The sequence below is a fragment of the Nomia melanderi genome, chromosome 1 (genome assembly GCF_051020985.1).
Source record: "Nomia melanderi isolate GNS246 chromosome 1, iyNomMela1, whole genome shotgun sequence".
NCBI classification, from domain to species: Eukaryota; Metazoa; Arthropoda; class Insecta; order Hymenoptera; family Halictidae; genus Nomia; species Nomia melanderi.
The window spans coordinates 101,716-129,577 of NC_134999.1; the positions used below are offsets into that span (position 1 = coordinate 101,716).

The window sequence follows — 27,862 nt, forward strand, 5'->3', positions numbered from 1 at the left end:
TTATTCATCTATATTAACAATTAATTTATACATTTTATCTGTTTGTTATTTATTTATCTATTTTATTTATTAATCTTCTTTTTATCTATTCATTATTTATCTATTTATTTTACCTATTTATTACTAATTTTATTTCTTCTATTTATTTCGTGATAATGGCTGTACATACTAACCTATCTGCTTTTCTTTCTTTGTTTTAATCACTGACCTATTTTAATTTTAATCTTACTTTTACTCTAACCACGTTACTCACTTTCTTCTCTATTATTTTACTACCTGTTTCTCCGTATCTGAATGCCCCCCCCCCAGCTTGCATGCCACTGCCCCACCGACCTTGTTTCCGCGCGGACGCCCTATCAGCATATTCTATTAAACGTATACAGTGCTATGCGATTAACTATATTTATTCACCTGCCCATCTATCTATCTTTATTCATTTATTTAGCTATTTATTGACTATTTATTGTTTGTGATAATTATTTAGTTATTTATTTATTTTATTTACTTTATCTATCTTATTTATTCATTTATTTATTTTATTTATTTTGTCTATTTTATTTATTTCGTTCATTTTATTTATTGTATTTATCCTCTTTATTCTATCTATTTTATTTATTTATCTATTGTACTCCGTTTGATACTTTTGTTATCTATTATGTTATAATTTTATTGTATTAATATGGCGAAGGGCCGGGCACTCAAAGTCCCGAAGCCGGCGATATTAGACATAAACTACACCCCGTACTATTCACCTAACTTTGTATGCGCATGTATCCATGTATTAACGTCGTCTCATTTTAGTATTATTTTATCTTTATTTATATTTTCTTTTAGCTATTTATTTATTTATTTATTTCCTTATTTATTTATGTTATTCGTCTATATGTATTAATTACCTATTTATTTATTCGCTCGCTATTTATCTAGTACTTAGTATATGGATTCGCCTATGTATATAAGAATAGCTGCGCTTATGAAAATAGCAATAATGCAAGTAGTATTTGAAACATAATATAATTATTAAAAATGAGTCAGCCACCTTCGCCGTAAAGGCGTAATATTGTACCTACCCCCGGCCGAACATTGTAAGACCGGGGGAACATGTTTTGGAAATAAACGCCTTTTATCTGTTCTTATCAGCTTAATATCTGATACACTCCGCATCGCGGAGTCAGAATATTAACCTGATTTTTGGAGTCAGGCGGATCGCTGGGGCTCGCTCCACTTCCGCCGCGAGTCGGTCCGGCACTGCAGTGCCGCCGGAAACGGCTCAATTTGCGCTGCAATTGAGCTCCCTACCTTTTCTAATAGCCGGATCGGCTCGCTGGACTCCAAAAATAGTCCCTGTTGGTATTCTGACTCCGCGATAAGTATACCCGACGCCGCGGTAGTTTTATAACTTCACGGGTCGCGATACTGCGCAACAGTGCGGGCCGAGTTGCGATCGGGCGTGTGCGCGGCAAGGTCTGTACACGATCAGTGCTCGAGGTGTTGTGCGGTGAAGTGTGTAAAAGTGCCTTCGCCGCGGGACCGGATCGAGCCAGCGCGGGAGTACACCTGCGCCACCCACCTGCGCGGGAGGACCACCGGCGCACCTCCACCTGCGCACCACCACGCATCCTGCTCCCGAGGACAGCCGAGGGAGAGGACGACCAGGGTCTACCGAGGGTCCAGGACTTCATCGAGGACCAACCACCATCCCTGGCCTGCCTGGACAACCCTGGTCTTCCTCTACGTGGGTCACCCAACACCGCAAAGACCCACCAGGACTTGGCCATCGGCAACCCCGACGGGAAGGACGGCTCGCCTGATCCACGTCAACCACCGCTGGATCAGGAATCAGGAGCGAGGTGTTATTCCCCTCGGAGAGCGCTCCTGCATCGCTGGACTCCTGCGCCGAGTGAGTCTCTCTTTTCTCTCTATCCCCCCGGCAGTGAGGAGGGTAACGCAGCCGGTCTCCAGCCGTCTGCGGTGCTCGAATCATCGTCGGTAGTCCTCTACCTTACCCCTACGCGTCCACCCGCTCCTCCGATCGCTCTCATCCGTTGAGGTGTGTCAACGGACCGGGACGCGTGAGGTCCGAGTCGAGTGGCGCCTCCACCTCCTTCTTCTCCCTTCAGTCACCGCCCGCGTGGAGGCTGACTCCACTCACCCGTTAGTGAGTGGACGTCAGGTCGGCCCGCCTGCGGTGCAACCCCCGTGCAGTCCTCGGTGGAGTGGGCGACTCCGTCGCTCTTCCTCCATCGAGATCGCTGCACTCCTCCGCAACCGTCATCCGTTAGTCTCCCTACCGACTGCCACGTCGGAGGCTGTCATTTTTCCAGGCAGTCTTCGACACCGGACTTAGCGCCGGCGGAGTCAGTAGGGTGTTAGCGCGTGGCGGTATTCCTACTATCGCTTTCGGACTTAGTTTTCTCTTCTCTTCCTCTGTCATTCCCACTTAGTCTATCTTCCCCGTTTCGCCTCGCTGTGGCACTTAGAAATATTTGCCACAGCAACTCTGTCTCTCTTTCTTCTTTCGACTCACTCGTAGCGTAGGACTTAGTCTTAAGAGCGATGCAGGACCGCGGTGATAGTGCGACAGTCACCTCCTGCACTACCGAGGGGAGTAACAATCTTGCCCTGGTGATAGAGTTTCCCTTCCCGGCGGAGTTCCGATGCCCTGCCTGCTTCGGCGTCCCCGGGATCAGGATCAGTGGCGTGTACAAGTCCCACTCGGACTTGACGAAGCACGCCCGGAAGTATCATCCGGGCGTTATAGTAACCTATAAGTGCCGTGAGTGCAGCTTCACCGGCGATGGGAAGTACCCTCTCAAGGTGGTGAAGCTGCACCACGGCCATATACATAGTTCCGCTCAACAGAACAGTCCGAGTGGGACTTGTGCACCTCCCGTGACAGGTGCGACCGGTCCAAGCAACACCTCGCGTCGGGGGAGTTCCGCGACATCCGCCCCCGCAGAACCGCGCGCTGCTGCGTTCGCTGCTGCCAATTTGGCGGCCCAGTCCCCGCCCCCGCAAACGACGTGCGCCGCGACGTCGCCGCCCCCGCCCCCGCCCACCCACACCCCTTCATCGGCGAGGGATTCTACGGGGACGGCCATCACCACCTGCGCGATGCGGCGCACAAGGGCGGCAGCGGCAACAACAACAGCAACAATCACGACGGGGACCAGGACTATGAGGACGACGACGAAGACGACGACAACGAGACCGGTGGCACCGGGGGGCAAGGCGCGGGCCACGAAGCAAACGACGTTGCGTGGGGTGCTGGTAACGGCGGCTGCGACGGCTATGACGACGTCGTATCGCACGCCGCCGTCCGGCACTCCCACGCTAACGATCACGATCGGGCCCACCACCAGTGCCCGGCCCGCGCCCCCGCCCCCCACCCAACCAACCTACCCCAGACCTAAGGGGACGCCACCGGTCCAGAAGAGCGGCAGCCCGCCGCGGCGATCGGGGTCGGCTGCCCCAAGGACATCGCCGCTGGCTGCAAGGGCGCCTGCTACGAGGAGAGGCTCCGGTCCCTTAGCCGCTACCGCAACGAGGCCCACCCCACCGGGCAGAAGAGCGGCCCCTGCTACCAGGGGGTCGACTGGCACCCCTCCCGCAAGAACCCCGCCCGTTAGGACCCCGCCCACCACCACCCAAGGGCGGGTGAAACGGGGTATGAGGGGTGCCAAAGTCCCGGTGGAGGTGGGCAGAAGAACTGCCACCACCACCACCCGGAGGACGGTAGCGGCTCCGACCGGAGCCAGAAGAACGCCCCCGAGAGTAGGAGGGACTCCCACCGCCCACACACCATCACCAAGGGCGGTGGTACAGGGAAAGAGTCCCTCCAGCGGCCCCACACCACCTCGGGCCGCCCAACGGATACCCTCGGGGGTAAGGACGGCGGCCTCACCATCCTACGCCGCCGTCACAGCAGGCGCCCCGTCATCTACGTCACCTCCCTCGCCGATTGACGTCGTACCGGAAAGGGGGTTGCGTCCAGCATCCCGGGCCACCACTTCACCACCCGGGCCTACACCACCAAGACGCAGCCCCCCACCGAGGAAGCACCGGAGCCCCAGGACGCCGCCGACCATCCGCGGCGAGCAGGGGGCTCCGTCTCCGGTAACATCGGCGAGCATGGTGACGTTATGCACCTCCACCGTTACCACCACCTGCAGCGGGGGGCCGATTATGACCCCCCTGCCTATTGTGGGAGGAGCGATGGTGGCCAGGCCGCTACCACCATCTCCAGCGGCCCCGCTCCTCCCACTCATCGAAGAGGTGGAGGTGCCGCAGCCGGCCGGGGCAGCCGTTAGCCCCGATTCCTCACCGGAGCCGTGGCGAATCGCCGCTGGATCCCGCCGACGCCACCACCGCGGGATCCCGTCGTCCAGCTCGTCGTCCGACGAGGAGGCGCAGCCGCTGCCGCCAGCGAAGAGGACGACGCCTCCGCCCGCCCAACCACCGCGGGAAAAGTCCCCCGCCCGGCCGCCACCGGGCAGCAGCAGCAGCAGCAACAATAACAACAGCGTTGCGCACAACAGTGCGCATCGGCCTGGAGCAGGGTGCTCCGGAGAATCCTCGGTGAGTAGCGTAACACCTGCTAGCCCCACGCGACTCCCGAGCGTCCCCCGTAGTGCCCCCGGCTCCATTTCTACCTTGCGGGAAGGGGTAGTTTTAAATCGCGCGGGGAGGGATAATCGGAGGCCCGTCCCCGTTGATGCAACCGTGAGGGGTGTTCCTGCCTCCGCGACGGAGGCGACCGCACCTGCGAGAAGTCGCAGACTGACCGCACCCTCGCGTGCCTCGAGACCTCGTGAGCCCAGGCGTCCTGCGGCATCCGGGCAGCCCTCTCGAAGAAGGGGCGCCATCCGGCCTCTGGTCGGGGAAGCGTTTCCTTCGGAGAGAGAGTTGTTGATCGGAATGGCGCAGAACGCTGGCTCCCTGGAGCAGCTGGAGGATGTTGCGAGGGAAATCGCAGCATACCTTCAGGGCTTCAGAGTCGAGGGACCGACCACGAGAGGGGGCGGGACGGATAGGCCCCAACAGCGTGCGAGGGCGAGGGGCGTGTCGGGCGACCAAGCGGCTCGCGGTTCGAACGGTCACCGCGATCGTCCTGCGTTGGCAGGTGGACCAACGCGGGGGGACCAGGTAAGGGAGGCTACGCGTATACAACGGCTCTTCAGGCAGAACCGTCGGCGTGCTGTTCAGGAGGTGCTCATGGGCCCGTCCTTGCACTGCAAAGTGCCAAAGGACAGGGTACATGAGTACTTCCTCAACATGTACTCACCGGCGGGGAACCTGGGAGCTAGGCCTCCCCCGCCTTCCATCGAGGCTCCAGACGAGGCCAGCAATGTGGCCTTGGTGAAGCTCTTCGAAGTGAGTGAGGTGGATCGTCGGATCAGGCGTATGACAAACTCTGCGCCCGGTCCCGACGGTCTAACTTACAATGATCTGAAAAGGGCAGATCCGGGGTCGCATTTGCTGACCTCTTTGTTTAACGTATGTCTTCGTCTGGAGTCGGTCCCCTCGTGTTGGAAAACTTCCAACACTGTGCTCGTGCACAAAAAGGGCGATCGCGACGACCTGTCGAACTGGCGACCGCTGGCCATGTCCGATACGACCCCGAAGCTCTTCGCCGCTGTTCTGGCTGACCGTCTCGTCGCGTGGTCGGTCAAAAATAAGCGCCTAAGTCCCGCGCAAAAGGGCTTCCTGCCGTACGAGGGGTGCTACGAACATAACTTCGTGCTGCAGGGAGCCCTTACAGACGCTCGCAGGTGGGGGCGTCAGGTGGTGGTGGCGTGGCTGGACCTGTCGAACGCGTTCGGCTCGGTCCCCCACGCTTCCATCTACCAATCCTTCGTGGAGGCCGGGGTTCCCTCTACTCTTCAGAATATTCTGAAGAGTATGTACCACGGTTGCACCACACGGGTGCGGACCGCCGATGGGTTTACCGACCCCGTTCCCATCCTCTCCGGGGTGCGCCAGGGCTGTCCGATGAGCCCTGTGGCGTTTAACCTCGCCCTGGAACCGGTGCTGCGCGCAGCTACCGGAACCTCGGCGGGTTACACGTTGCACGGCCATCGGCACAGTGTCCTGGCGTACGCGGACGATCTCGCGTTGATCGCCGACACCCCGGAGGGCATGGAAACGCTGCTAAAGGCAGTGGATGCTGCGGCGAGTGGCATCGGATTGCGGTTTAATCCCGCAAAATGCGCGACCCTCCACCATCGTGGCAGGGGGCCGCGCGGGATCCGTGCCACTCGCTTCACCATCCAGGGTCAGCAAATGCGCGCCCTGGCAGCCGGTGAGCCCTATGAACACCTGGGCGTTCCCACCGGGTTTCAGGTCCGTCAAACCCCACTGCTGACGATCGACGAGCTGGTCCAGGACCTGCAGGCCGTCGACCGTTCCCTCTTGGCCCCGTGGCAGAAGGCCGAGACCGCGGCAGCTTTTATACTGCCACGCCTCGACTTCTACCTGCGGGGAGCCCACGTGGAGAAACGTCCCTTAGTCGAAGTCGACAAACAGGTACGACGTATGGCCAAATCCTGGCTCAACCTCCCGCAGCGGGCCAGCGCGGAGGTAGTCTACCTCCCACCCAGTAGGGGGGGATGTGGACTGCTTCCGCTTGCTGACATGGCCGACGTCCTGACCATCGCTCATGCCTTCCGTCTTTTGACGGCGGATGATGCGGTGGTCAGGGAGTTGGCCTGGAACTCGCTGCGCGAGGCTGTAGCCAGGAAAATCGGCCATACCAACCCGTCGAACAATGACCTGGCCGAGTACCTCTCTGGTTCGCTGGAGGGGTACTTCGCCAGGGACGGGGGGGACGTTTCTTCGCTGTGGTCGAGGGCACGGAACGCGGCACGCAGAAGTCGGGACCTGCTCGGATTGCGTTGGCAGTGGAGCGAGGCGAGATCTGAGCTCTCGGTTACGCTCAGGGGTTCTCGCGATCGGGAGACCATAGTTCCGCCCGTGGCGAGGGGCCAGATCATCCGCCGATTGCGGATGGCAGTGGTAGAATACTATCACCAGCGCCTTCAGCGCAAGAAGGACCAGGGGAAGGTATTCGGGGTGTCGTCGCGGAGTGGTGCTTCAAACCACTTCCTCCGCGGCGGCAGCTTCACCCGCTTCGCCGATTGGCGCTTCATTCACCGAGCTCGCCTCGACGTCTTGCCTCTTAACGGGGCAAGGCGCTGGGGTGAGGGTGATAAGCGTTGCCGGCGATGCGGGGCGGAGCTCGAATCCCTTCCCCACGTCCTTTGCCACTGTCGTCCGCACTCGGCGGCCTGGCAACTTCGCCACGATGCGGTGGTTTCCCGCATCGCTAAGGCCTGCCGACTCCCAGGGGAATTAAGGGTTAACCGGACGGTCGAGGGCATCGACGGGGATCTGGGGGCTCTTAGGCCTGACATTGTTGTTAGGCACGAGCCCTCAAGGAGCATCGTCATCGTCGATGTTACCGTGCCCTTCGAGAACGAGTATATTTCGTTCGAGGAGGCCAGGGCGCGAAAAATACAAAAGTATAAGCCCCTGGCCGACGTTCTCGGAGGGCGCGGTTATCGGGTGGCGGTCTCCGCGATCGTCGTCGGTGCTCTCGGCTCGTGGGATCCGGCCAATGAGTCGGTGCTGAAGATTTTGCGTATCGGTAATCGATACGCATCTCTGATGCGCCGGCTCATTGTGTCGGAGACTGTCCGGTGGAGCCGGGATATCTACGTGGAGCACGTATCGGGAGTTCGCCAGTATCGCGAGGCACTCACCGGGGATGTCCCGGCCCCTGATCCAGGCCGACCCATAGAAAATCTGCGGGGGCCAACTCCCCTGATGTAGGCAGGAATAACAGCGTGAGGGCAGCAGCAGGAAATTAAAAAACCAGGTAAGTGGATAGGCTTAGTACTGTACAGCCATCTATTTTAAACACTAACATCTAACATCTATTTATCTATTCATTTATCTATGCATCTATTCATTCTTTTATTTATCCGATTTTGTTTATTTAGTTATTCTATCTATGGATTCTACTTACTTATCTATTTCTATCATTTTACTTATGGATTTTATTTATTTATTTATTTATTTTATTTATTTATTTATTTATTTTATTTATTTATTTATTTATTTATTTTATTTACTTATTTATCTTATTTATCTATTATATGTATGGTTTCTATTTAATTATCTAGCCTATTCTTGAATTTTATTTACCTACTTATCTTATTGAAGGATTTTATTTATTTATTTATTTATTCATTATATTTATTTATTACATTGGCTCTATACACTAAGCTATCCGCTTCTTTTAATTACTGACACACTAATTTCTGACAACTTTTCTTTTCTTTTACCTATTAACATACTTTTATTTTTTTTTTTTACTCTCTTTCTTCTTCCCCATCTTTTTGCCCTATCTGACTGCCCCCCCCATGCTTGCATGCCCTGCCTCACTGGCCTTGATTCTGCGCCCACGCCCTACTAGTAACATGTAATATCCACGTAATTAACTAATTGTATATATTAATTGTCTTCTTTTCTATTTTTTTTTTACTATTTATTTTTTTTTATTTACTAGTTATTTATTCACTCCTTGCTTTGCTATTTATTCTATTCATTTTGTTATTTATTTTATTTATTTGTTCTCAATGGCGAAGGCCCGGGGATGGCGAAATCCCGGCATTGGCTATTACAATTAACTATGTACTAAGGTATGCACTACAATAATGCACTAACCTATTTATTAACTACTCTATTTATGTATTTATTTATTTATTATTTTATTTAATTTATTTATTTTTCTATTTATTTATTATGTGATCTACGTACCTGCGATTTATTTATTTATTTATTTATTTACCTTGTTTACTTCGTCATTTATGAATTATTTTGCTATTTATTATTTATCTATTTCTTTTATTCCTATTACTCAATTTACTTATTTTATTTCTCTGGTTTACTTATTAATCTACCGATGTGTATACATTGTATAGCCACCGATACACGATCAGTCATGTATATATGTATATGTATATTTATAAATATTTACAATATTCCGCCTCCGCCATAAAGGCGCTTCTGTATAACTACCCCCAGCCAAACCATGTAAGGCTGGGGGAACATTTGTTGAAAAATAAAGCGCTTTTATCTGTTCTTATCAGCTTAATATCTGATACACTCCGCATCGCGGAGTCAGAATATTAACCTGATTTTTGGAGTCAGGCGGATCGCTGGGGCTCGCTCCACTTCCGCCGCGAGTCGGTCCGGCACTGCAGTGCCGCCGGAAACGGCTCAATTTGCGCTGCAATTGAGCTCCCTACCTTTTCTAATAGCCGGATCGGCTCGCTGGACTCCAAAAATAGTCCCTGTTGGTATTCTGACTCCGCGATAAGTATACCCGACGCCGCGGTAGTTTTATAACTTCACGGGTCGCGATACTGCGCAACAGTGCGGGCCGAGTTGCGATCGGGCGTGTGCGCGGCAAGGTCTGTACACGATCAGTGCTCGAGGTGTTGTGCGGTGAAGTGTGTAAAAGTGCCTTCGCCGCGGGACCGGATCGAGCCAGCGCGGGAGTACACCTGCGCCACCCACCTGCGCGGGAGGACCACCGGCGCACCTCCACCTGCGCACCACCACGCATCCTGCTCCCGAGGACAGCCGAGGGAGAGGACGACCAGGGTCTACCGAGGGTCCAGGACTTCATCGAGGACCAACCACCATCCCTGGCCTGCCTGGACAACCCTGGTCTTCCTCTACGTGGGTCACCCAACACCGCAAAGACCCACCAGGACTTGGCCATCGGCAACCCCGACGGGAAGGACGGCTCGCCTGATCCACGTCAACCACCGCTGGATCAGGAATCAGGAGCGAGGTGTTATTCCCCTCGGAGAGCGCTCCTGCATCGCTGGACTCCTGCGCCGAGTGAGTCTCTCTTTTCTCTCTATCCCCCCGGCAGTGAGGAGGGTAACGCAGCCGGTCTCCAGCCGTCTGCGGTGCTCGAATCATCGTCGGTAGTCCTCTACCTTACCCCTACGCGTCCACCCGCTCCTCCGATCGCTCTCATCCGTTGAGGTGTGTCAACGGACCGGGACGCGTGAGGTCCGAGTCGAGTGGCGCCTCCACCTCCTTCTTCTCCCTTCAGTCACCGCCCGCGTGGAGGCTGACTCCACTCACCCGTTAGTGAGTGGACGTCAGGTCGGCCCGCCTGCGGTGCAACCCCCGTGCAGTCCTCGGTGGAGTGGGCGACTCCGTCGCTCTTCCTCCATCGAGATCGCTGCACTCCTCCGCAACCGTCATCCGTTAGTCTCCCTACCGACTGCCACGTCGGAGGCTGTCATTTTTCCAGGCAGTCTTCGACACCGGACTTAGCGCCGGCGGAGTCAGTAGGGTGTTAGCGCGTGGCGGTATTCCTACTATCGCTTTTAACTTAGTTTTCTCTTCTCTTCCTCTGTCACTCCCACTTAGTCTATCTTCCCCGTTTCGCCTCGCTGTGGCACTTAGAAATATTTGCCACAGCCACTCTGTCTCTCTTTCTTCTTTCGACTCACTCGTAGCGTAGGACTTAGTCTTAAGAGCGATGCAGGACCGCGGTGATAGTGCGACGATCACCTCCTGCACTACCGAGGGGAGTAACAATCTTGCCCTGGTGATAGAGTTTCCCTTCCCGGCGGAGTTCCGATGCCCTGCCTGCTTCGGTGTCCCCGGGATCAGGATCAGTGGCGTGTACAGGTCCCACTCGGACTTGACGAAGCACGCCCGGAAGTATCATCCGGGCGTTGTAGTGACATACAAGTGCCGTGAGTGCAGCTTCACCGGTGACGGGAAGTACCCTCTCAAGGTGGTGAAGCTGCACCACGGCCATATACATAGTTCCGCCCACCAGAACAGTCCGAGTGGGACTTGTGCACCTCCCGTGACAGGTGCGACCGGTCCAAGCAACACCTCGCGTCGGGGGAGTTCCGCGACATCCGCCCCCGCAGAACCGCGCGCTGCTGCGTTAGCTGCTGCCAATTTGGCGGCCCAGTCCCCGCCCCCGCAAACGACGTGCGCCGCGACGTCGCCGCCCCCGCCCCCGCCCACCCACACCCCTTCATCGGCGAGGGATTCTACGGGGACGGCCATCACCACCTGCGCGATGCGGCGCACAAGGGCGGCAGCGGCAACAACAACAGCAACAACCACGACGGGGACCAGGACTACGAGGATGACGACGAAGACGACGACAACGAGACCGGTGGCACCGGGGGGCAAGGCGCGGGTCACGAAACAAACATCGTTGCGTGGGGTGCTGGTAACGGCGGCGGCGACGGCTATGACGACGTCGTATCGCACGCCGCCGTCCGGCACTCCCACGTTAACAATAACGATTGGGCCCACCACCAGCGCCCGGCCCGCGCCCCCGCCCCCCACCCAACCAACCTACCCCAGACCTAAGGGGACGCCACCGGTCCAGAAGAGCGGCAGCCCGCCGCGGCGATCGGGGTCGGCTGCCCCAAGGACATCGCCGCCGGCTGCAAGGGCGCCTGCTACGAGAAGAGGCTCCGGTCCCTTAGCCGCTACCGCAACGAGGCCCACCCCACCGGGCAGAAGAGCGGCCCCCGCTACCAGGGGGTCGACTGGCACCCCTCCCGCAAGAACCCCGCCCGTCAGGAGCCCGCCTGCCACCACCCAAAGGCGGGTGACACGGAGTATGAGGGGTGCCAAAGTCTCGGTGGAGGTGGGCAGAAGAACTGTCACCACCACCACCCGGAGGACGGTAGCGGCTCCGACTGGAGCCAGAAGAACGCCCCCGAGAGTAGGAGGGACTCCCACCGCCCACACACCATCACCAAGGGCGGTGGTACAGGGAAAGAGTCCCTCCAGCGGCCCCACACCACCTCGGGCCGCCTTACGGAAACCCTCGGGGGTAAGGACGGCGGCCTCACCATCCTACGCCGCCGTCACAGCAGGCGCCCCGTCATTGACGTCACCTCCCTCGCCGATTGACGTCGCACCGGAAAGGGGGCTGCGTACAGCAACCCGGGCCATCCCTACAACGCCCGGGCCCACACCACCAAAACGCAGCCCCCCACCGAGGAAGCACCGGAGCCCCAGGACGCCGCCGACCATCAGCGGCGAGCAGGGGGCTCCGTCTCCGGTAACATCGGCGAGTATGGTGACGTTATGCACCTCCACCGTCACCACCACCTGCAGCGGGGGGCCGATTATGACCCCCCTGCCTATTGTGGGAGGAGCGATGGTGGCCAGGCCGCTACCACCATCTCCAGCGGCCCCGCTCCTCCCACCCATCGAAGAGGTGGAGGTGCCGCAGCCGGCCGGGGCAGTCGTTAGCCCCGATTCATCACCGGAGCCGTGGCGAATCGCCGCTGGATCCCGCCGACGCCACCACCGCGGGATCCCGTCGTCCAGCTCGTCGTCCGACGAGGAGGCGCAGCCGCTGCCGCCAGTGAAGAGGACGACGCCTCCGCCCGCCCAACCACCGCGGGAAAAGTCCCCCGCCCGGCCGCCACCGGGCAGCAGCAGCAGCAGCAACAATAACAACAGCGTTGCGCACAACAGTGCGCATCGGCCTGGAGCAGGGTGCTCCGGGGCGTCTTCGGTGAGTAGCGTAACACCGCTTAGCCCTTCGCGACTCCCGAGCGTCCCACGTAATGCCCCCGGCTCCGTTTTTAATTTGCGGGAAGGGGTAGTTTTGAATCGCGCGGGGAGGGATAATCGGAGGCCCGTCCCCGCTGATGCAACCGTGAGGGGTGCTCCTGCCTCCGCGACGGAGGCGACCGCACCTGCGAGAAGTCGCAGACCGACCGCACCCTCGCGTGCCTCGGGACCTCGTGAGCCCAGGCGTCCTGCGGCATCCGGGCAGCCCTCTCGAAGAAGGGGCGCCATCCGGCCTTTGGTCGGGGAAGCGCTTCCTTCGGAGAGAGAGTTGTTGATCGGAATGGCGCAGAACGCTGGCTCCCTGGAGCAGCTGGAGGATGTTGCGAGGGAAATCGCAGCATACCTTCAGGGCTTCAGAGTCGAGGGACCGACCACGAGAGGGGGCGGGACGGATAGGCCCCAACAGCGTGCGAGGGCTGGGGTCGTGTCGGGCGACCAAGCGGCTCGCGGTTCGAACGGTCACCGCGATCGTCCTGTGTTGGCAGGTGGACCAACGCGGGGGGACCAGGTAAGGGAGGCTACGCGTATACAACGGCTCTTCAGGCAGAACCGTCGGCGTGCTGTTCAGGGGGTGCTCATGGGCCCGTCCTTGCACTGCAAAGTGCCAAAGGACAGGGTACATGAGTACTTCCTCAACATGTACTCACCGGCGGGGAACCTGGGAGCTAGGCCTCCCCCGCCTTCCATTGAGGCTCCAGACGAGGCCAGCAATGTGGCCTTGGTGAAGCTCTTCGAAGTGAGTGAGGTGGATCGTCGGATCAGGCGTATGACAAACTCTGCGCCCGGTCCCGACGGTTTAACTTACAATGATCTGAAAAGGGCAGATCCGGGGTCACATCTGCTGACCTCTTTGTTTAATCTATGTCTTCGTCTGGAGTCGGTCCCCTCGTGTTGGAAAACTTCCAACACTGTGCTCGTGCACAAAAAGGGCGATCGCGACGACCTGTCGAACTGGCGGCCGCTGGCCATGTCCGATACGACCCCGAAGCTCTTCGCCGCTGTTCTGGCTGACCGTCTCGTCGCGTGGTCGGTCAAAAATAAGCGCCTAAGTCCCGCGCAAAAGGGCTTCCTGCCGTACGAGGGGTGCTACGAACATAACTTCGTGCTGCAGGGAGCCCTTACAGACGCTCGCAGGTGGGGGCGTCAGGTGGTGGTGGCGTGGCTGGACCTGTCGAACGCGTTCGGCTCGGTCCCCCACGCTTCCATCTACCAATCCTTCGTGGAGGCCGGGGTTCCCTCTACTCTTCAGAATATTCTGAAGAGTATGTACCACGGTTGCACCACACGGGTGCGGACCGCCGATGGGTTTACCGACCCCGTTCCCATCCTCTCCGGGGTGCGCCAGGGCTGCCCGATGAGCCCTGTGGCGTTTAACCTCGCCCTGGAACCGGTGCTGCGCGCAGCTACCGGAACCTCGGCGGGTTACACGTTGCACGGCCATCGGCACAGTGTCCTGGCGTACGCGGACGATCTCGCGTTGATCGCCGACACCCCGGAGGGCATGGAAACGCTGCTAAAGGCAGTGGATGCTGCGGCGAGTGGCATCGGATTGCGGTTTAATCCCGCAAAATGCGCGACCCTCCACCATCGTGGCAGGGGGCCGCGCGGGATCCGTGCCACTCGCTTCACCATCCAGGGTCAGCAAATGCGCGCCCTGGCAGCCGGTGAGCCCTATGAACACCTGGGCGTTCCCACCGGGTTTCAGGTCCGTCAAACCCCACTGCTGACGATCGACGAGCTGGTCCAGGACCTGCAGGCCGTCGACCGTTCCCTCTTGGCCCCGTGGCAGAAGGCCGAGACCGTGGCAGCTTTTATACTGCCACGCCTCGACTTCTACCTGCGGGGAGCCCACGTGGAGAAACGTCCCTTAGTCGAAGTCGACAAACAAGTGCGACGTATGGCCAAATCATGGCTCAACCTCCCGCAGCGGGCCAGCGCGGAGGTAGTCTACCTCCCACCCAGTAGGGGGGGATGTGGACTGCTTCCGCTTGCTGACATGGCTGACGTCCTGACCATCGCTCATGCGTTCCGTCTTTTGACGGCGGATGATGCGGTGGTCAGGGAGTTGGCCTGGAACTCGCTGCGCGAGGCTGTAGCCAGGAAAATTGGCCATACCAACCCGTCGAACAATGACCTGGCCGAGTACCTCTCTGGTTCGCTGGAGGGGTACTTCGCCAGGGACGGGGGGGACATTTCCTCGCTGTGGTCAAGGGCACGGAACGCGGCACGCAGGAGTCGGGACCTGCTCGGATTGCGTTGGCAGTGGAGCGAGGCGAGATCTGAGCTCTCGGTTACGCTCAGGAGTTCTTGCGATCGGGAGACCATAGTTCCGCCCGTGGCGAGGGGCCAGATCATCCGCCGATTGCGGATGGCAGTGGTAGAATACTATCATCAGCGCCTTCAGCGCAAGAAGGACCAGGGGAAGGTATTCGGGGTGTCGTCGCGGAGTGGTGCTTCAAACCACTTCCTCCGCGGCGGCAACTTCACCCGCTTCGCCGATTGGCGCTTCATTCACCGAGCCCGCCTCGACGTCTTGCCTCTTAACGGGGCAAGACGCTGGGGTGAGGGTGATAAGCGTTGCCGGCGATGCGGGGCGGAGCTCGAATCCCTTCCCCACGTCCTTTGCCACTGCCGCCCGCACTCGGCGGCCTGGCAACTCCGCCACGATGCGGTGGTTTCCCGCATCGCTAAGGCCTGCCGGCTCCCAGGGGAATTAAGGGTTAACCGGACGGTCGAGGGCATCGACGGGGATCTGGGGGCTCTTAGGCCTGATATCGTCGTCAGGCACGAGCCCTCAAGGAGCATCGTCATCGTCGATGTTACCGTGCCCTTCGAGAACGAGCATATTTCGTTCGAGGAGGCCAGGGCGCGAAAGATACAAAAGTACAAGCCCCTGGCCGACGTTCTCGGAGGGCGCGGTTATCGGGTGGCGGTCTCCGCGATCGTCGTCGGTGCCCTCGGCTCGTGGGATCCGGCCAATGAGTCGGTGTTGAAGATCTTGCGCATCGGTAATCGGTACGCATCTCTGATGCGCCGGCTCATTGTGTCGGAGACTGTCCGGTGGAGCCGGGATATCTACGTGGAGCACGTATCGGGAGTTCGCCAGTATCGCGAGGCACTCGCCGAGGATGCCCCGGCCCCTGATCCGGGCCGACCTATCGAGAACCTGCGGGGGTCAACTCCCCTGACCTAGGCAGGAGAGCAGCAAGTGGGGAGCAGCAATAACTCAGGTAAGTGGATAGGAATGGTAATATGCAGCCACTTATTTTAATTAATCAACATCTATTTTAAGCGACTAATTCAATTGGAATACATTGTACTGAATTTTGATATTTATAGTTTTATTTATTCATCTGTCTATTTATCTATTTATTTATCTATTTCTTTATTTGTGTATTCACCTATTTATTTCTTTCCTTACTTATTTATTTATTCTCGTATTTATTTATTGACTCAATTATTTTCGTATTTATTTATGGACTCATTTTCGTATTTATTTATTTATTTATTTATTTATTTATTTATTTATTTATCTATTCGCAAGACTGAATATTATTTTCCCACCTACTCCAATTGTTTTAGTTAATTAACTTTACATAGATGTTTTAATTCAACTAACCTACTTATTCATTTTATCTTTTCCAACTCTATTGATTTTACTATTCTAAATATTTAGTTTATTTATTTTAATTTACACATCTACATACTCACTTTATTTACTTATTTTATATGTCTGACACTAATTCTATCTGGCTCTATATTCTAACCTATCTACTTAGTTTAACGACTGACTCACTAAAGCACTGACCCCTTCCTCTCTTAGGTTTTAAATCTACTTTTACTTTTTTCTTTTCTTTCTTAACAATTTGCCTATCATTATTCTATTTATTAACCATAACTGGGTGCTATTTCTATGTATTCTTATGTTTCATTATTCTATTTATTTTCTCTTTTTCTTACTTTCTTCTCCGCTCCTGACTCCCCTCATGCGTGCATGCCCCTGCCATACCGACCTTGCCCTCGCGCTCACGCCCTAATAGCACTATATGTATATAGCCTTATGCAAGAATTGTATATACCGACTGGCGATTTATCTATTTTATTTTATTTTGTGTTTATCTCGTTATATATTTATGATTTAACTATTTACTTACTTATTTATTTGTTTTCATTTATGTATTTATTTACTTTTGGTTATTTATGTTCGCTATTAATTTTATCTATGTTCAATGGCGAAGGCCTGAGTGCAACGACACTGTGATATCGGTTACCATAATTAGTTGACCAACTGAAACTAACAACAATTATGCCTTCATATTTATTATTTATGTATTATCTATTTTTTTTATTATTTATTTTTATTTCTCTTTTCTTTTTATATATTATCTGGTTAACTATTTATAATTTCGCTGGTGTAATGTCACTTTCGGTACGCTTACTTCTTTGGTCTCACCTTGTATGTCTCATCTACCCATCTATTTATTTTCTTCCTATGTTTATTTATATATCTATCCATTTATTTACATTTTTAAGTATCCATAATTTATAATTTACTATTTATTTATTTATGTATTTATTTAGATATCTATTTATTTCATTATTTATTCTATTTATGTATGTATTCATTATTTATCTACTTATTCTGCGTACCCTATATATAGCATAGCCGCAAATACCAAGCTGAACTTTTTAGCACATATGTACATTCAATGTACCATAAATGATGAGTGATTTGCCTTCGCCATAAAGGCGTTTCTGTATACCTACCCCCAGCCAAACTATGTAAGGCTGGGGGAACATTTGTTGGAAAATAAAGCGCTTTTATCTGTTCTTATCAGCTTAATATCTGATACACTCCGCATCGCGGAGTCAGAATATTAACCTGATTTTTGGAGTCAGGCGGATCGCTGGGGCTCGCTCCACTTCCGCCGCGAGTCGGTCCGGCACTGCAGTGCCGCCGGAAACGGCTCAATTTGCGCTGCAATTGAGCTCCCTACCTTTTCTAATAGCCGGATCGGCTCGCTGGACTCCAAAAATAGTCCCTGTTACTATTCTGACTCCGCGATACGTACCCGACGCCGCGGTAAATTCACCCGCCGCGGTACTACGCAACAGTGCGGGCCGAGTTGCGATCGGGCGTGTGCGCGGCAAGGTCTGTACACGATCAGTGCTCGAGGTGTTGTGCGGTGAAGTGTGTAATAAGTGCCTTCGCCGCGGGACCGGATCGAGCCTGCGCGGGAGTACACCTGCGCCGCCCACCTGCGCGGGAGGACACCTGCGCCAACCACCTGCGCCATCCCCGCATCCTGCTATCGAGGACAGCCGAGGGAGAGGACGACCAGGGTCTACCGAGGGTCCAGGACTTCACCCAGGACCAACCACCATCCCTGGCCTGCCTGGACAACCCTGGTCTTCCTCTACGTGGGTCACCCAACACCGCAACGACCCACCAGGACTTGGCCATCGGCAACCCCGACGGGAAGGACGGCTCGCCTGATCCACCTCTACCACCGCTGGATCAGGAATCAGGAGCGAGGTGTTATTCCCCTCGGAGAGCGCTCCTGCATCGCTGGACTCCTGCGCCGAGTGAGTCTCTCTTTTCTTTCTATCCCCCGGCAGTGAGGAGGGTAACGCAGCCGGTCTCCAGCCGTCTGCGGTGCTCGAATCATCGTCGGTAGTCCTCTACCTTACCCCTACGCGTCCACCCGCTCCTCCGATCGCTCCCATCCGTTGAGGTGTGTCAACGGACCGGGACGCGTGAGGTCCGAGTCGAGTGGCGCCTCCACCTCCTTCTTCTCCCATCAGTCACCGCCCGCGTGGAGGCTGACTCCACTCACCCGTTAGTGAGTGGACGTCAGGTCGGCCCGCCTGCGGTGCAACCCCCGTGCAGTCCTCGGTGGAGTGGGCGATTCCGTCGCTCTTCCTCCATCGAGATCGCTGCACTCCTCCGCAACCGTCATCCGTTAGTCTCCCTACCGACTGCCACGTCGGAGGCTGTCATTTTTCCAGGCAGTCTTCGACACCGGACTTAGCGCCGGCGGAGTCAGTAGGGTGTTAGCGCGTGGCGGTATTCCTTCTGTCGCTTTTAACTTAGTTTTCTCTTCTCTTCCTCTGTCATTCCCACTTAGTCTATCTTCCCCGTTTCGCCTCGCTGTGGCACTTAGAAATATTTGCCACAGCCACTCTGTCTCTCTTCTTTCGACTCACTCGTAGCGTAGGACTTAGTCTTAAGAGCGATGCAGGACCGCGGTGATAGTGCGACAGTCACCTCCTGCACTACCGAGGGGAGTAACAATCTCGCCCTGACAATTGAGTTTCCCTTCCCGGCGGAGTTTCGATGCCCTGCCTGCTTCGGTGTCCCCGGGATCAGGATCAGTGGCGTGTACAAGTCCCACTCGGACTTGACGAAGCACGCCCGGAAGTATCATCCGGGCGTTGCAGTAACGTATAAGTGCCGTGAGTGCAGCTTCACCGGCGATGGGAAGTACCCTCTCAAGGTGGTGAAGCTGCACCACGGCCATATACATAGTTCCGCTCAACAGAACAGTCCGAGGGGGACTTGTGCACCTCCCGTGACGGGTGCGACCGGTCCAAGCAACACCTCGCGTCGGGGGAGTTCCGCGACATCCGCCCCCGCAGAACCGCGCGCTGCTGCGTTAGCTGCTGCCAATTTGGCGGCCCAGTCCCCGCCCCCGCAAACGACGTGCGCCGCGACGTCGCCGCCCCCGCCCCCGCCCACCCACACCCCTTCATCGGCGAGGGATTCCACGGGGACGGCCACCACCACCTGCACGACGCGGCGTGCAATGGCGGCAGCGGCAACAACAACAGCAACAACAACGAGGACTACGAGGACGACGACGAAGACGACGACCACGAGGCCGGTGGCGACGGGGAGCAAGGCGCGGGCCATGAAACAAACATCGTTGCGTGGGGTGCTGGTAACGGCGGCTGCGACGGCTATGACGACGTCGTATCGCATGCCGCCGTCCGGCACCCCCACGTTAACAATAACGATTGGGCCCACCACCAGCGCCCGGCCCGCGCCCCCGCCCCCCATCCAACCAACCTACCCCAGACCTAAGGGGACGCCACCGGTCCATAAGAGCGGCAGCCCGCCGCGGCGATCGGGGTCGGCTGCCCCAAGGACATCGCCGCCGGCTGCAAGGGCGCCTGCTCCGAGAAGAGGCTCCGGTCCCTTAGCCGCTACCGCAACGAGGCCCACCCCACCGGGCAGAAGAGCGGCCCCCGCTACCAGGGGGTCGACTGGCACCCCTCCCGCAAGAACCCCGCCCGTTAGGACCCCGCCTGCCACCACCCAAAGGCGGGTGACACGGGGTATGAGGGGTGCCAAAGTCCCGGTGGAGGTGGGCAGAAGAACTGCCACCACCACCACCCGGAGGACGGTAGCGGCTCCGACCGGAGCCAGAAGAACGCCCCCGAGAGTAGGAGGGACTCCCACCGCCCACACACCATCACCAAGGGCGGTGGTACAGGGAAAGAGTCCCTCCAGCGGCCCCACACCACCTCGGGCCGCCCAACGGAAACCCTCGGGGGTAAGGACGGCGGCCTCACCATCCTACGCCGCCGTCACAGCAGGCGCCCCGTCATTTACGTCACCTCCCTCGCCGATTGACGTCGTACCGGAAAGGGGGCTGCGTCCAGCATCCCGGGCCACCACTTCACCACCCGGGCCTACACCACCAAGACGCAGCCCCCCACCGAGGAAGCACCGGAGCCCCAGGACGCCGCCGACCATCCGCGGCGAGCAGGGGGCTCCGTCTCCGGTAACATCGGCGAGCATGGTGACGTTATGCACCTCCACCGTTACCACCACCTGCAGCGGGGGGCCGATTATGACCCCCCTGCCTATTGTGGGAGGAGCGATGGTGGCCAGGCCGCTACCACCATCTCCAGCGGCCCCGCTCCTCCCACCCATCGAAGAGGTGGAGGTGCCGCAGCCGGCCGGGGCAGTCGTTAGCCCCGATTCATCACCGGAGCCGTGGCGAATCGCCGCTGGATCCCGCCGACGCCACCACCGCGGGATCCCGTCGTCCAGCTCGTCGTCCGACGAGGAGGCGCAGCCGCTGCCGCCAGCGAAGAGGACGACGCCTCCGCCCGCCCAACCACCGCGGGAAAAGTCCCCCGCCCGGCCGCCACCGGGCAGCAGCAGCAGCAGCAACAATAACAACAGCGTTGCGCACAACAGTGCGCATCGGCCTGGAGCAGGGTGCTCCGGAGAAGCCTCGGTGAGTAGCGTAACACCTGCTAGCCCCACGCGACTCCCGAGCGTCCCCCGTAGTGCCCCCGGCTCCATTTCTACTTTGCGGGAAGGGGTAGTTTTGAATCGCGCGGGGAGGGATAATCGGAGGCCCGTCCCCGTGGATGCAACCGTGAGGGGTGCTCCTGCCTCCGCGACGGAGGCGACCGCACCTGCGAGAAGTCGCAGACCGACCGCACCCTCGCGTGCCTCGGGACCTCGTGAGCCCAGGCGTCCTGCGGCACCCGGGCAGCCCTCTCGAAGAAGGGACGCCATCCGGCCTCTGGTCGGGGAAGCGTTTCCTTCGGAGAGAGAGTTGTTGATCGGAATGGCGCAGAACGCTGGCTCCCTGGAGCAGCTGGAGGATGTTGCGAGGGAAATCGCAGCATACCTTCAGGGCTTCAGAGTCGAGGGACCGACCACGAGAGGGGGCGGGACGGATAGGCCCCAACAGCGTGCGAGAGCTAGGGACGTGTCGGGCGACCAAGCGGCTTGCGGTTCGAACGGTCACCGCGGTCGTCCTGTGTTGGCAGGTGGACCAACGCGGGGGGACCAGGTAAGGGAGGCTGCGCGTATACAACGGCTCTTCAGGCAGAACCGTCGGCGTGCTGTTCAGGAGGTGCTCATGGGCCCGTCCTTGCACTGCAAAGTGCCAAAGGACAGGGTACACGAGTACTTCCTCAACATGTACTCACCGGCGGGGAACCTGGGAGCTAGGCCTCCCCCGCCTTCCATCGAGGCTCCAGACGAGGCCAGCAATGTGGCCTTGGTGAAGCTCTTCGAAGTGAGTGAGGTGGATCGTCGGATCAGGCGTATGACAAACTCTGCGCCCGGTCCCGACGGTCTAACTTACAATGATCTGAAAAGGGCAGATCCGGGGTCACATCTGCTGACCTCTTTGTTTAATCTATGTCTTCGTTTGGAGTCGGTCCCCTCGTGTTGGAAAACTTCCAACACTGTGCTCGTGCACAAAAAGGGCGATCGCGACGACCTGTCGAACTGGCGACCGCTGGCCATGTCCGATACGACCCCGAAGCTCTTCGCCGCTGTTCTGGCTGACCGTCTCGTTGCGTGGTCGGTCAAGAATAAGCGCCTAAGTCCCGCGCAAAAGGGCTTCCTGCCGTACGAGGGGTGTTACGAACATAACTTCGTGCTGCAGGGAGCCCTTACAGACGCTCGCAGGTGGGGGCGTCAGGTGGTGGTGGCGTGGCTGGACCTGTCGAACGCGTTCGGCTCGGTCCCCCACGCTTCCATCTACCAATCCTTCGTGGAGGCCGGGGTTCCCTCTACTCTTCAGAATATCCTGAAGAGTATGTACCACGGTTGTACCACACGGGTGCGGACCGCCGATGGGTTTACCGACCCCGTTCCCATCCTCTCCGGGGTGCGCCAGGGCTGTCCGATGAGCCCTGTGGCGTTTAACCTCGCCCTGGAACCGGTGCTGCGCGCAGCTACCGGATCCTCGGCGGGTTACACGTTGCACGGCCATCGGCACAGTGTCCTGGCGTACGCGGACGATCTCGCGTTGATCGCCGACACCCCGGAGGGCATGGAAACGTTGCTAAAGGCAGTGGATGCTGCGGCGAGTGGCATCGGATTGCGGTTTAATCCCGCAAAATGCGCGACCCTCCACCATCGTGGCAGGGGGCCGCGCGGGATCCGTGCCACTCGCTTCACCATCCAGGGTCAGCAAATGCGCGCCCTGGTGGCCGGTGAGCCCTATGAACACCTGGGCGTTCCCACCGGGTTTCAGGTCCGTCAAACCCCACTACTGACGATCGACGAGCTGGTCCAGGACCTGCAGGCCGTCGACCGTTCCCTCTTGGCCCCGTGGCAGAAGGCCGAGACCGTGGCAGCTTTTATACTGCCACGCCTCGACTTCTACCTGCGGGGAGCCCACGTGGAGAAACGTCCCTTAGTCGAAGTCGACAAACAAGTGCGACGTATGGCCAAATCCTGGCTCAACCTCCCGCAGCGGGCCAGCGCGGAGGTAGTCTACCTCCCACCCAGTAGGGGGGGATGTGGACTGCTTCCGCTTGCTGACATGGCCGACGTCCTGACCATCGCTCATGCGTTCCGTCTTTTGACGGCGGATGATGCGGTGGTCAGGGAGTTGGCCTGGAACTCGCTGCGCGAGGCTGTAGCCAGGAAAATCGGCCATACCAACCCGTCGAACAATGACCTGGCCGAGTACCTCTCTGGTTCGCTGGAGGGGTACTTCGCCAGGGACGGGGGGGACGTTTCTTCGCTGTGGTCGAGGGCACGGAACGCGGCACGCAGGAGTCGGGACCTGCTCGGATTGCGTTGGCAGTGGAGCGAGGCGAGATCTGAGCTCTCGGTTACGCTCAGGGGTTCTCGCGATCGGGAGACCATAGTTCCGCCCGTGGCGAGGGGCCAGATCATCCGCCGATTGCGGATGGCGGTGGTAGAATTCTACCATCAGCGCCTTCAGCGCAAGAAGGACCAGGGGAAGGTATTCGGGGTGTCGTCGCGGAGTGGTGCTTCAAACCACTTCCTCCGCGGCGGCAACTTCACCCGCTTCGCCGATTGGCGCTTCATTCACCGAGCTCGCCTCGACGTCCTGCCTCTTAACGGGGCAAGACGCTGGGGTGAGGGTGATAAGCGTTGCCGGCGATGCGGGGCGGAGCTCGAATCCCTTCCCCATGTCCTTTGCCACTGCCGTCCGCACTCGGCGGCCTGGCAACTTCGCCACGATGCGGTGGTTTCCCGCATCGCTAAGGCCTGCCGGCTCCCAGGGGAATTAAGGGTAAACCGGACGGTCGAGGGCGTCGACGGGGATCTGGGGGCTCTTAGGCCTGACATTGTTGTTAGGCACGAGCCCTCAAGGAGCATCGTCATCGTCGATGTTACCGTGCCCTTCGAGAACGAGTATATTTCGTTCGAGGAGGCCAGGGCGCGAAAGATACATAAGTATAAGCCCCTGGCCGACGTTCTCGGAGGGCGCGGTTATCGGGTGGCGGTCTCCGCGATCGTCGTCGGTGCTCTCGGCTCGTGGGATCCGGCCAATGAGTCGGTGTTGAAGATCTTGCGTATCGGTAACCGATATGCATCTCTGATGCGCCGGCTCATTGTGTCGGAGACTGTCCGGTGGAGCCGGGATATCTACGTGGAGCACGTATCGGGAGTTCGCCAGTATCGCGAGGCACTCGCCGAGGATGTCCCGGCCCCTGATCCAGGCCGACCCACTTGGAACCTGCGGGGGTCAACTCCCCCGACTTAGGTAGAGGAGCAGCAGACGGAGGCAGCGACAGGGTAAGTACAAAAGTTGATACCTAGCCATTAACCAAGTGTCTGTGCGCTATATTTTATTATTTTAACAACTATGGAATTTTAACTAACAACCTATACTTATGCACTTTTTAATGTCTTCAACTATCCCTCTTAATCTTTTAACTATCTATTTTCATTCTTGCCTCTCTCTTTGTATGCTACCTATTATTATTTGTTTTAATTAAACTACCACTTTTCTTCTGTTTTATTTATCGACTTTTGACGTTACTTAACCGCTTTTTATCAATCTTTAGTTTTCTTATTTTAATAGTGATGGGACACTGGTTCTTTTTAATCCATCAACTTTTGTACTCTTTCCATTCATTTCACACTACGGCACAGTTATCTTTCCACAGCCGTAGCAGCCAGGTGTTTGCCAATTTATTTATCTATTTATTATTATTTATTTATTTATTGTTTTAACTATGTACATATTTATTTATCCACCTATTTGTCCATTGTTTTAGCTATTTATATATTTCTTTATTTATGTATTTATTTGTCTATTTATTTAACTATCTATTTATTTATTTATTCATTTATTTATTTATCTATTTAATTATTTATCTATTTATTTATCTTTATATCTATTCATTTTTATTTATTTACTTACTTATTAATTTTCTTATCTGCTTATTTATTTATTTGCTCATCTATTTATTTATTTATTTGTGTAATACCTATGTATTTTGGTTTTAAACCTGGCTCACTCCTATCGCCTGCTGCAACACGCTGCTTACCATCTACCTGAACCTGCACTAACGCGCATGCGCCCCAATTTAACTAAAATATTGCCACTAATAGTTAGCGAATTGTATATATTTATTTGCGTTTTATAATTTATTTTGTGACTATTTAATTTATGTATTAATTATTCTATTCTTATTTCTGTCTTGTTTTTATATTATTTCTTTAAGTTATATTACTCTGCTTTGTGTTAGTTTCTACGGCGAAGGCTCGGGCATCCTAATGACCCGAAACTGGCTAAGGAATTATGATTTATGTACACACTCAACCCTAATTGTATATACCTATCCCTTGATTTTATCTATTTAACATTATTTATCGTTCTTTTTATTTTTTTTTATTTATTTACTTATTTATTTATGCTATTGCTATTGCATTCGCTAATCTTAATCTATATGTACCTATTTATTTATTTATCATTTTAACGTACTCTTTTATTTTCATATTTATTTGCCTATGTATCTACATACGCTATAGCCGAGGCCGCAACTAGGCGGTTCTAGATAACTTTTATTATAACTAAAATTAATATTTTAATTAGCCTTCGCCATAAAGGCGCTGCTATGTATCCACCCCCGGCCGAACTATGTAAGGCCGGGGGAACATGTCTTGGAAATAAACGCCTTTTATCTGTTCTTATCAGCTTAATATCTGATACACTCCGCATCGCGGAGTCAGAATATTAACCTGATTTTTGGAGTCAGGCGGATCGCTGGGGCTCGCTCCACTTCCGCCGCGAGTCGGTCCGGCACTGCAGTGCCGCCGGAAACGGCTCAATTTGCGCTGCAATTGAGCTCCCTACCTTTTCTAATAGCCGGATCGGCTCGCTGGACTCCAAAAATAGTCCCTGTTACTATTCTGACTCCGCGATACGTACCCGACGCCGCGGTAAATTCACCCGCCGCGGTACTACGCAACAGTGCGGGCCGAGTTGCGATCGGGCGTGTGCGCGGCAAGGTCTGTACACGATCAGTGCTCGAGGTGTTGTGCGGTGAAGTGTGTAATAAGTGCCTTCGCCGCGGGACCGGATCGAGCCTGCGCGGGAGTACACCTGCGCCGCCCACCTGCGCGGGAGGACCACCGGCGCACCTCCACCTGCGCCCCACCACGCATCCTGCTTCCGAGGACAGCCGAGGGAGAGGACGACCAGGGTCTACCGAGGGTCCAGGACTTCACCCAGGACCAACCACCATCCCTGGCCTGCCTGGACAACCCTGGTCTTCCTCTACGTGGGTCACCCAACACCGCAACGACCCACCAGGACTTGGCCATCGGCAACCCCGACAGGAAGGACGGCTCGCCTGATCCACCTCTACCACCGCTGGATCAGGAATCAGGAGCGAGGTGTTATTCCCCTCGGAGAGCGCTCCTGCATCGCTGGACTCCTGCGCCGAGTGAGTCTCTCTTTTCTCTCTATCCCCCCGGCAGTGAGGAGGGTAACGCAGCCGGTCTCCAGCCGTCTGCGGTGCTCGAATCATCGTCGGTAGTCCTCTACCTTACCCCTACGCGTCCACCCGCTCCTCCGATCGCTCCCATCCGTTGAGGTGTGTCAACGGACCGGGACGCGTGAGGTCTGAGTCGAGTGGCGCCTCCACCTCCTTCTTCTCCCTTCAGTCACCGCCCGCGTGGAGGCTGACTCCACTCACCCGTTAGTGAGTGGACGTCAGGTCGGCCCGCCTGCGGTGCAACCCCCGTGCAGTCCTCGGTGGAGTGGGCGATTCCGTCGCTCTTCCTCCATCGAGATCGCTGCACTCCTCCGCAACCGTCATCCGTTAGTCTCCCTACCGACTGCCACGTCGGAGGCTGTCATTTTTCCAGGCAGTCTTCGACACCGGACTTAGCGCCGGCGGAGTCAGTAGGGTGTTAGCGCGTGGCGGTATTCCTACTATCGCTTTTAACTTAGTTTTCTCTTCTCTTCCTCTGTCATTCCCACTTAGTCTATCTTCCCCGTTTCGCCTCGCTGTGGCACTTAGAAATATTTGCCACAGCAACTCTGTCTCTCTTTCTTCTTTCGACTCACTCGTAGCGTAGGACTTAGTCTTAAGAGCGATGCAGGACCGCGGTGATAGTGCGACGATCACCTCCTGCACTACCGAGGGGAGTAACAATCTCGCCCTGACAATCGAGTTTCCCTTCCCGGCGGAGTTCCGATGCCCTGCCTGCTTCGGTGTCCCCGGGATCAGGATCAGTGGCGTGTACAAGTCCCACTCGGACTTGACGAAGCACGCCCGGAAGTATCATCCGGGCGTTGTAGTGACATACAAGTGCCGTGAGTGCAGCTTCACCGGTGACGGGAAGTACCCTCTCAAGGTGGTGAAGCTGCACCACGGCCATATACATAGTTCCGCTCAACAGAACAGTCCGAGTGGGACTTGTGCACCTCCTGTGACAGGTACGACCGGTCCAAGCAACACCTCGCGTCGGGGGAGTTCCGCGACATCCGCCCCCGCAGAACCGCGCGCTGCTGCGTTAGCTGCTGCCAATTTGGCGGCCCAGTCCCCGCCCCCGCAAACGACGTGCGCCGCGACGTCGCCGCCCCCGCCCCCGCCCACCCACACCCCTTCATCGGCGCGGGATCCAACGGGGACGGCCACCACCACCTGCGCGATGCGGCGCACAAGGGCGGCAGCGGCAACAACAACAGCAACAACAACGGGGACAACAACGAGGACGACGACGAAGACGACGACCACGAGACCGGGGGCGACGGGGGGCAAGGCGCGGGCCACGAAGCAAACAACGTTGCGTGGGGTGCTGGTAACGGCGGCGGCGACGGCTATGACGACGTCGTATCGCACGCCGCCGTCCGGCACCCCAACGATAACAATAACGATTGGGCCCACCACCAGTGCCCGGCCCGCGCCCCCGCCCCCCAACCAACCAACCTACCCCAGACCTAAGGGGACGCCACCGGTC

General features: G+C 56.2%; 4 pseudogenes; all 4 read left to right on the forward strand.

The window, feature by feature from the left end:
* Window positions 1-1,099: 1,099 nt before the first annotated feature.
* Window positions 1,100-1,279, forward strand: LOC116434507 (U2 spliceosomal RNA; annotated as a pseudogene).
* Window positions 1,280-9,110: 7,831 nt separating this feature from the next.
* Window positions 9,111-9,291, forward strand: LOC143175952 (U2 spliceosomal RNA; annotated as a pseudogene).
* Window positions 9,292-17,444: 8,153 nt separating this feature from the next.
* Window positions 17,445-17,625, forward strand: LOC143176020 (U2 spliceosomal RNA; annotated as a pseudogene).
* A 7,925-nt stretch (window positions 17,626-25,550) lies between these two features.
* On the forward strand, window positions 25,551-25,728 carry LOC143175923 (U2 spliceosomal RNA; annotated as a pseudogene).
* The last annotated feature ends 2,134 nt before the right edge of the window (window positions 25,729-27,862 follow it).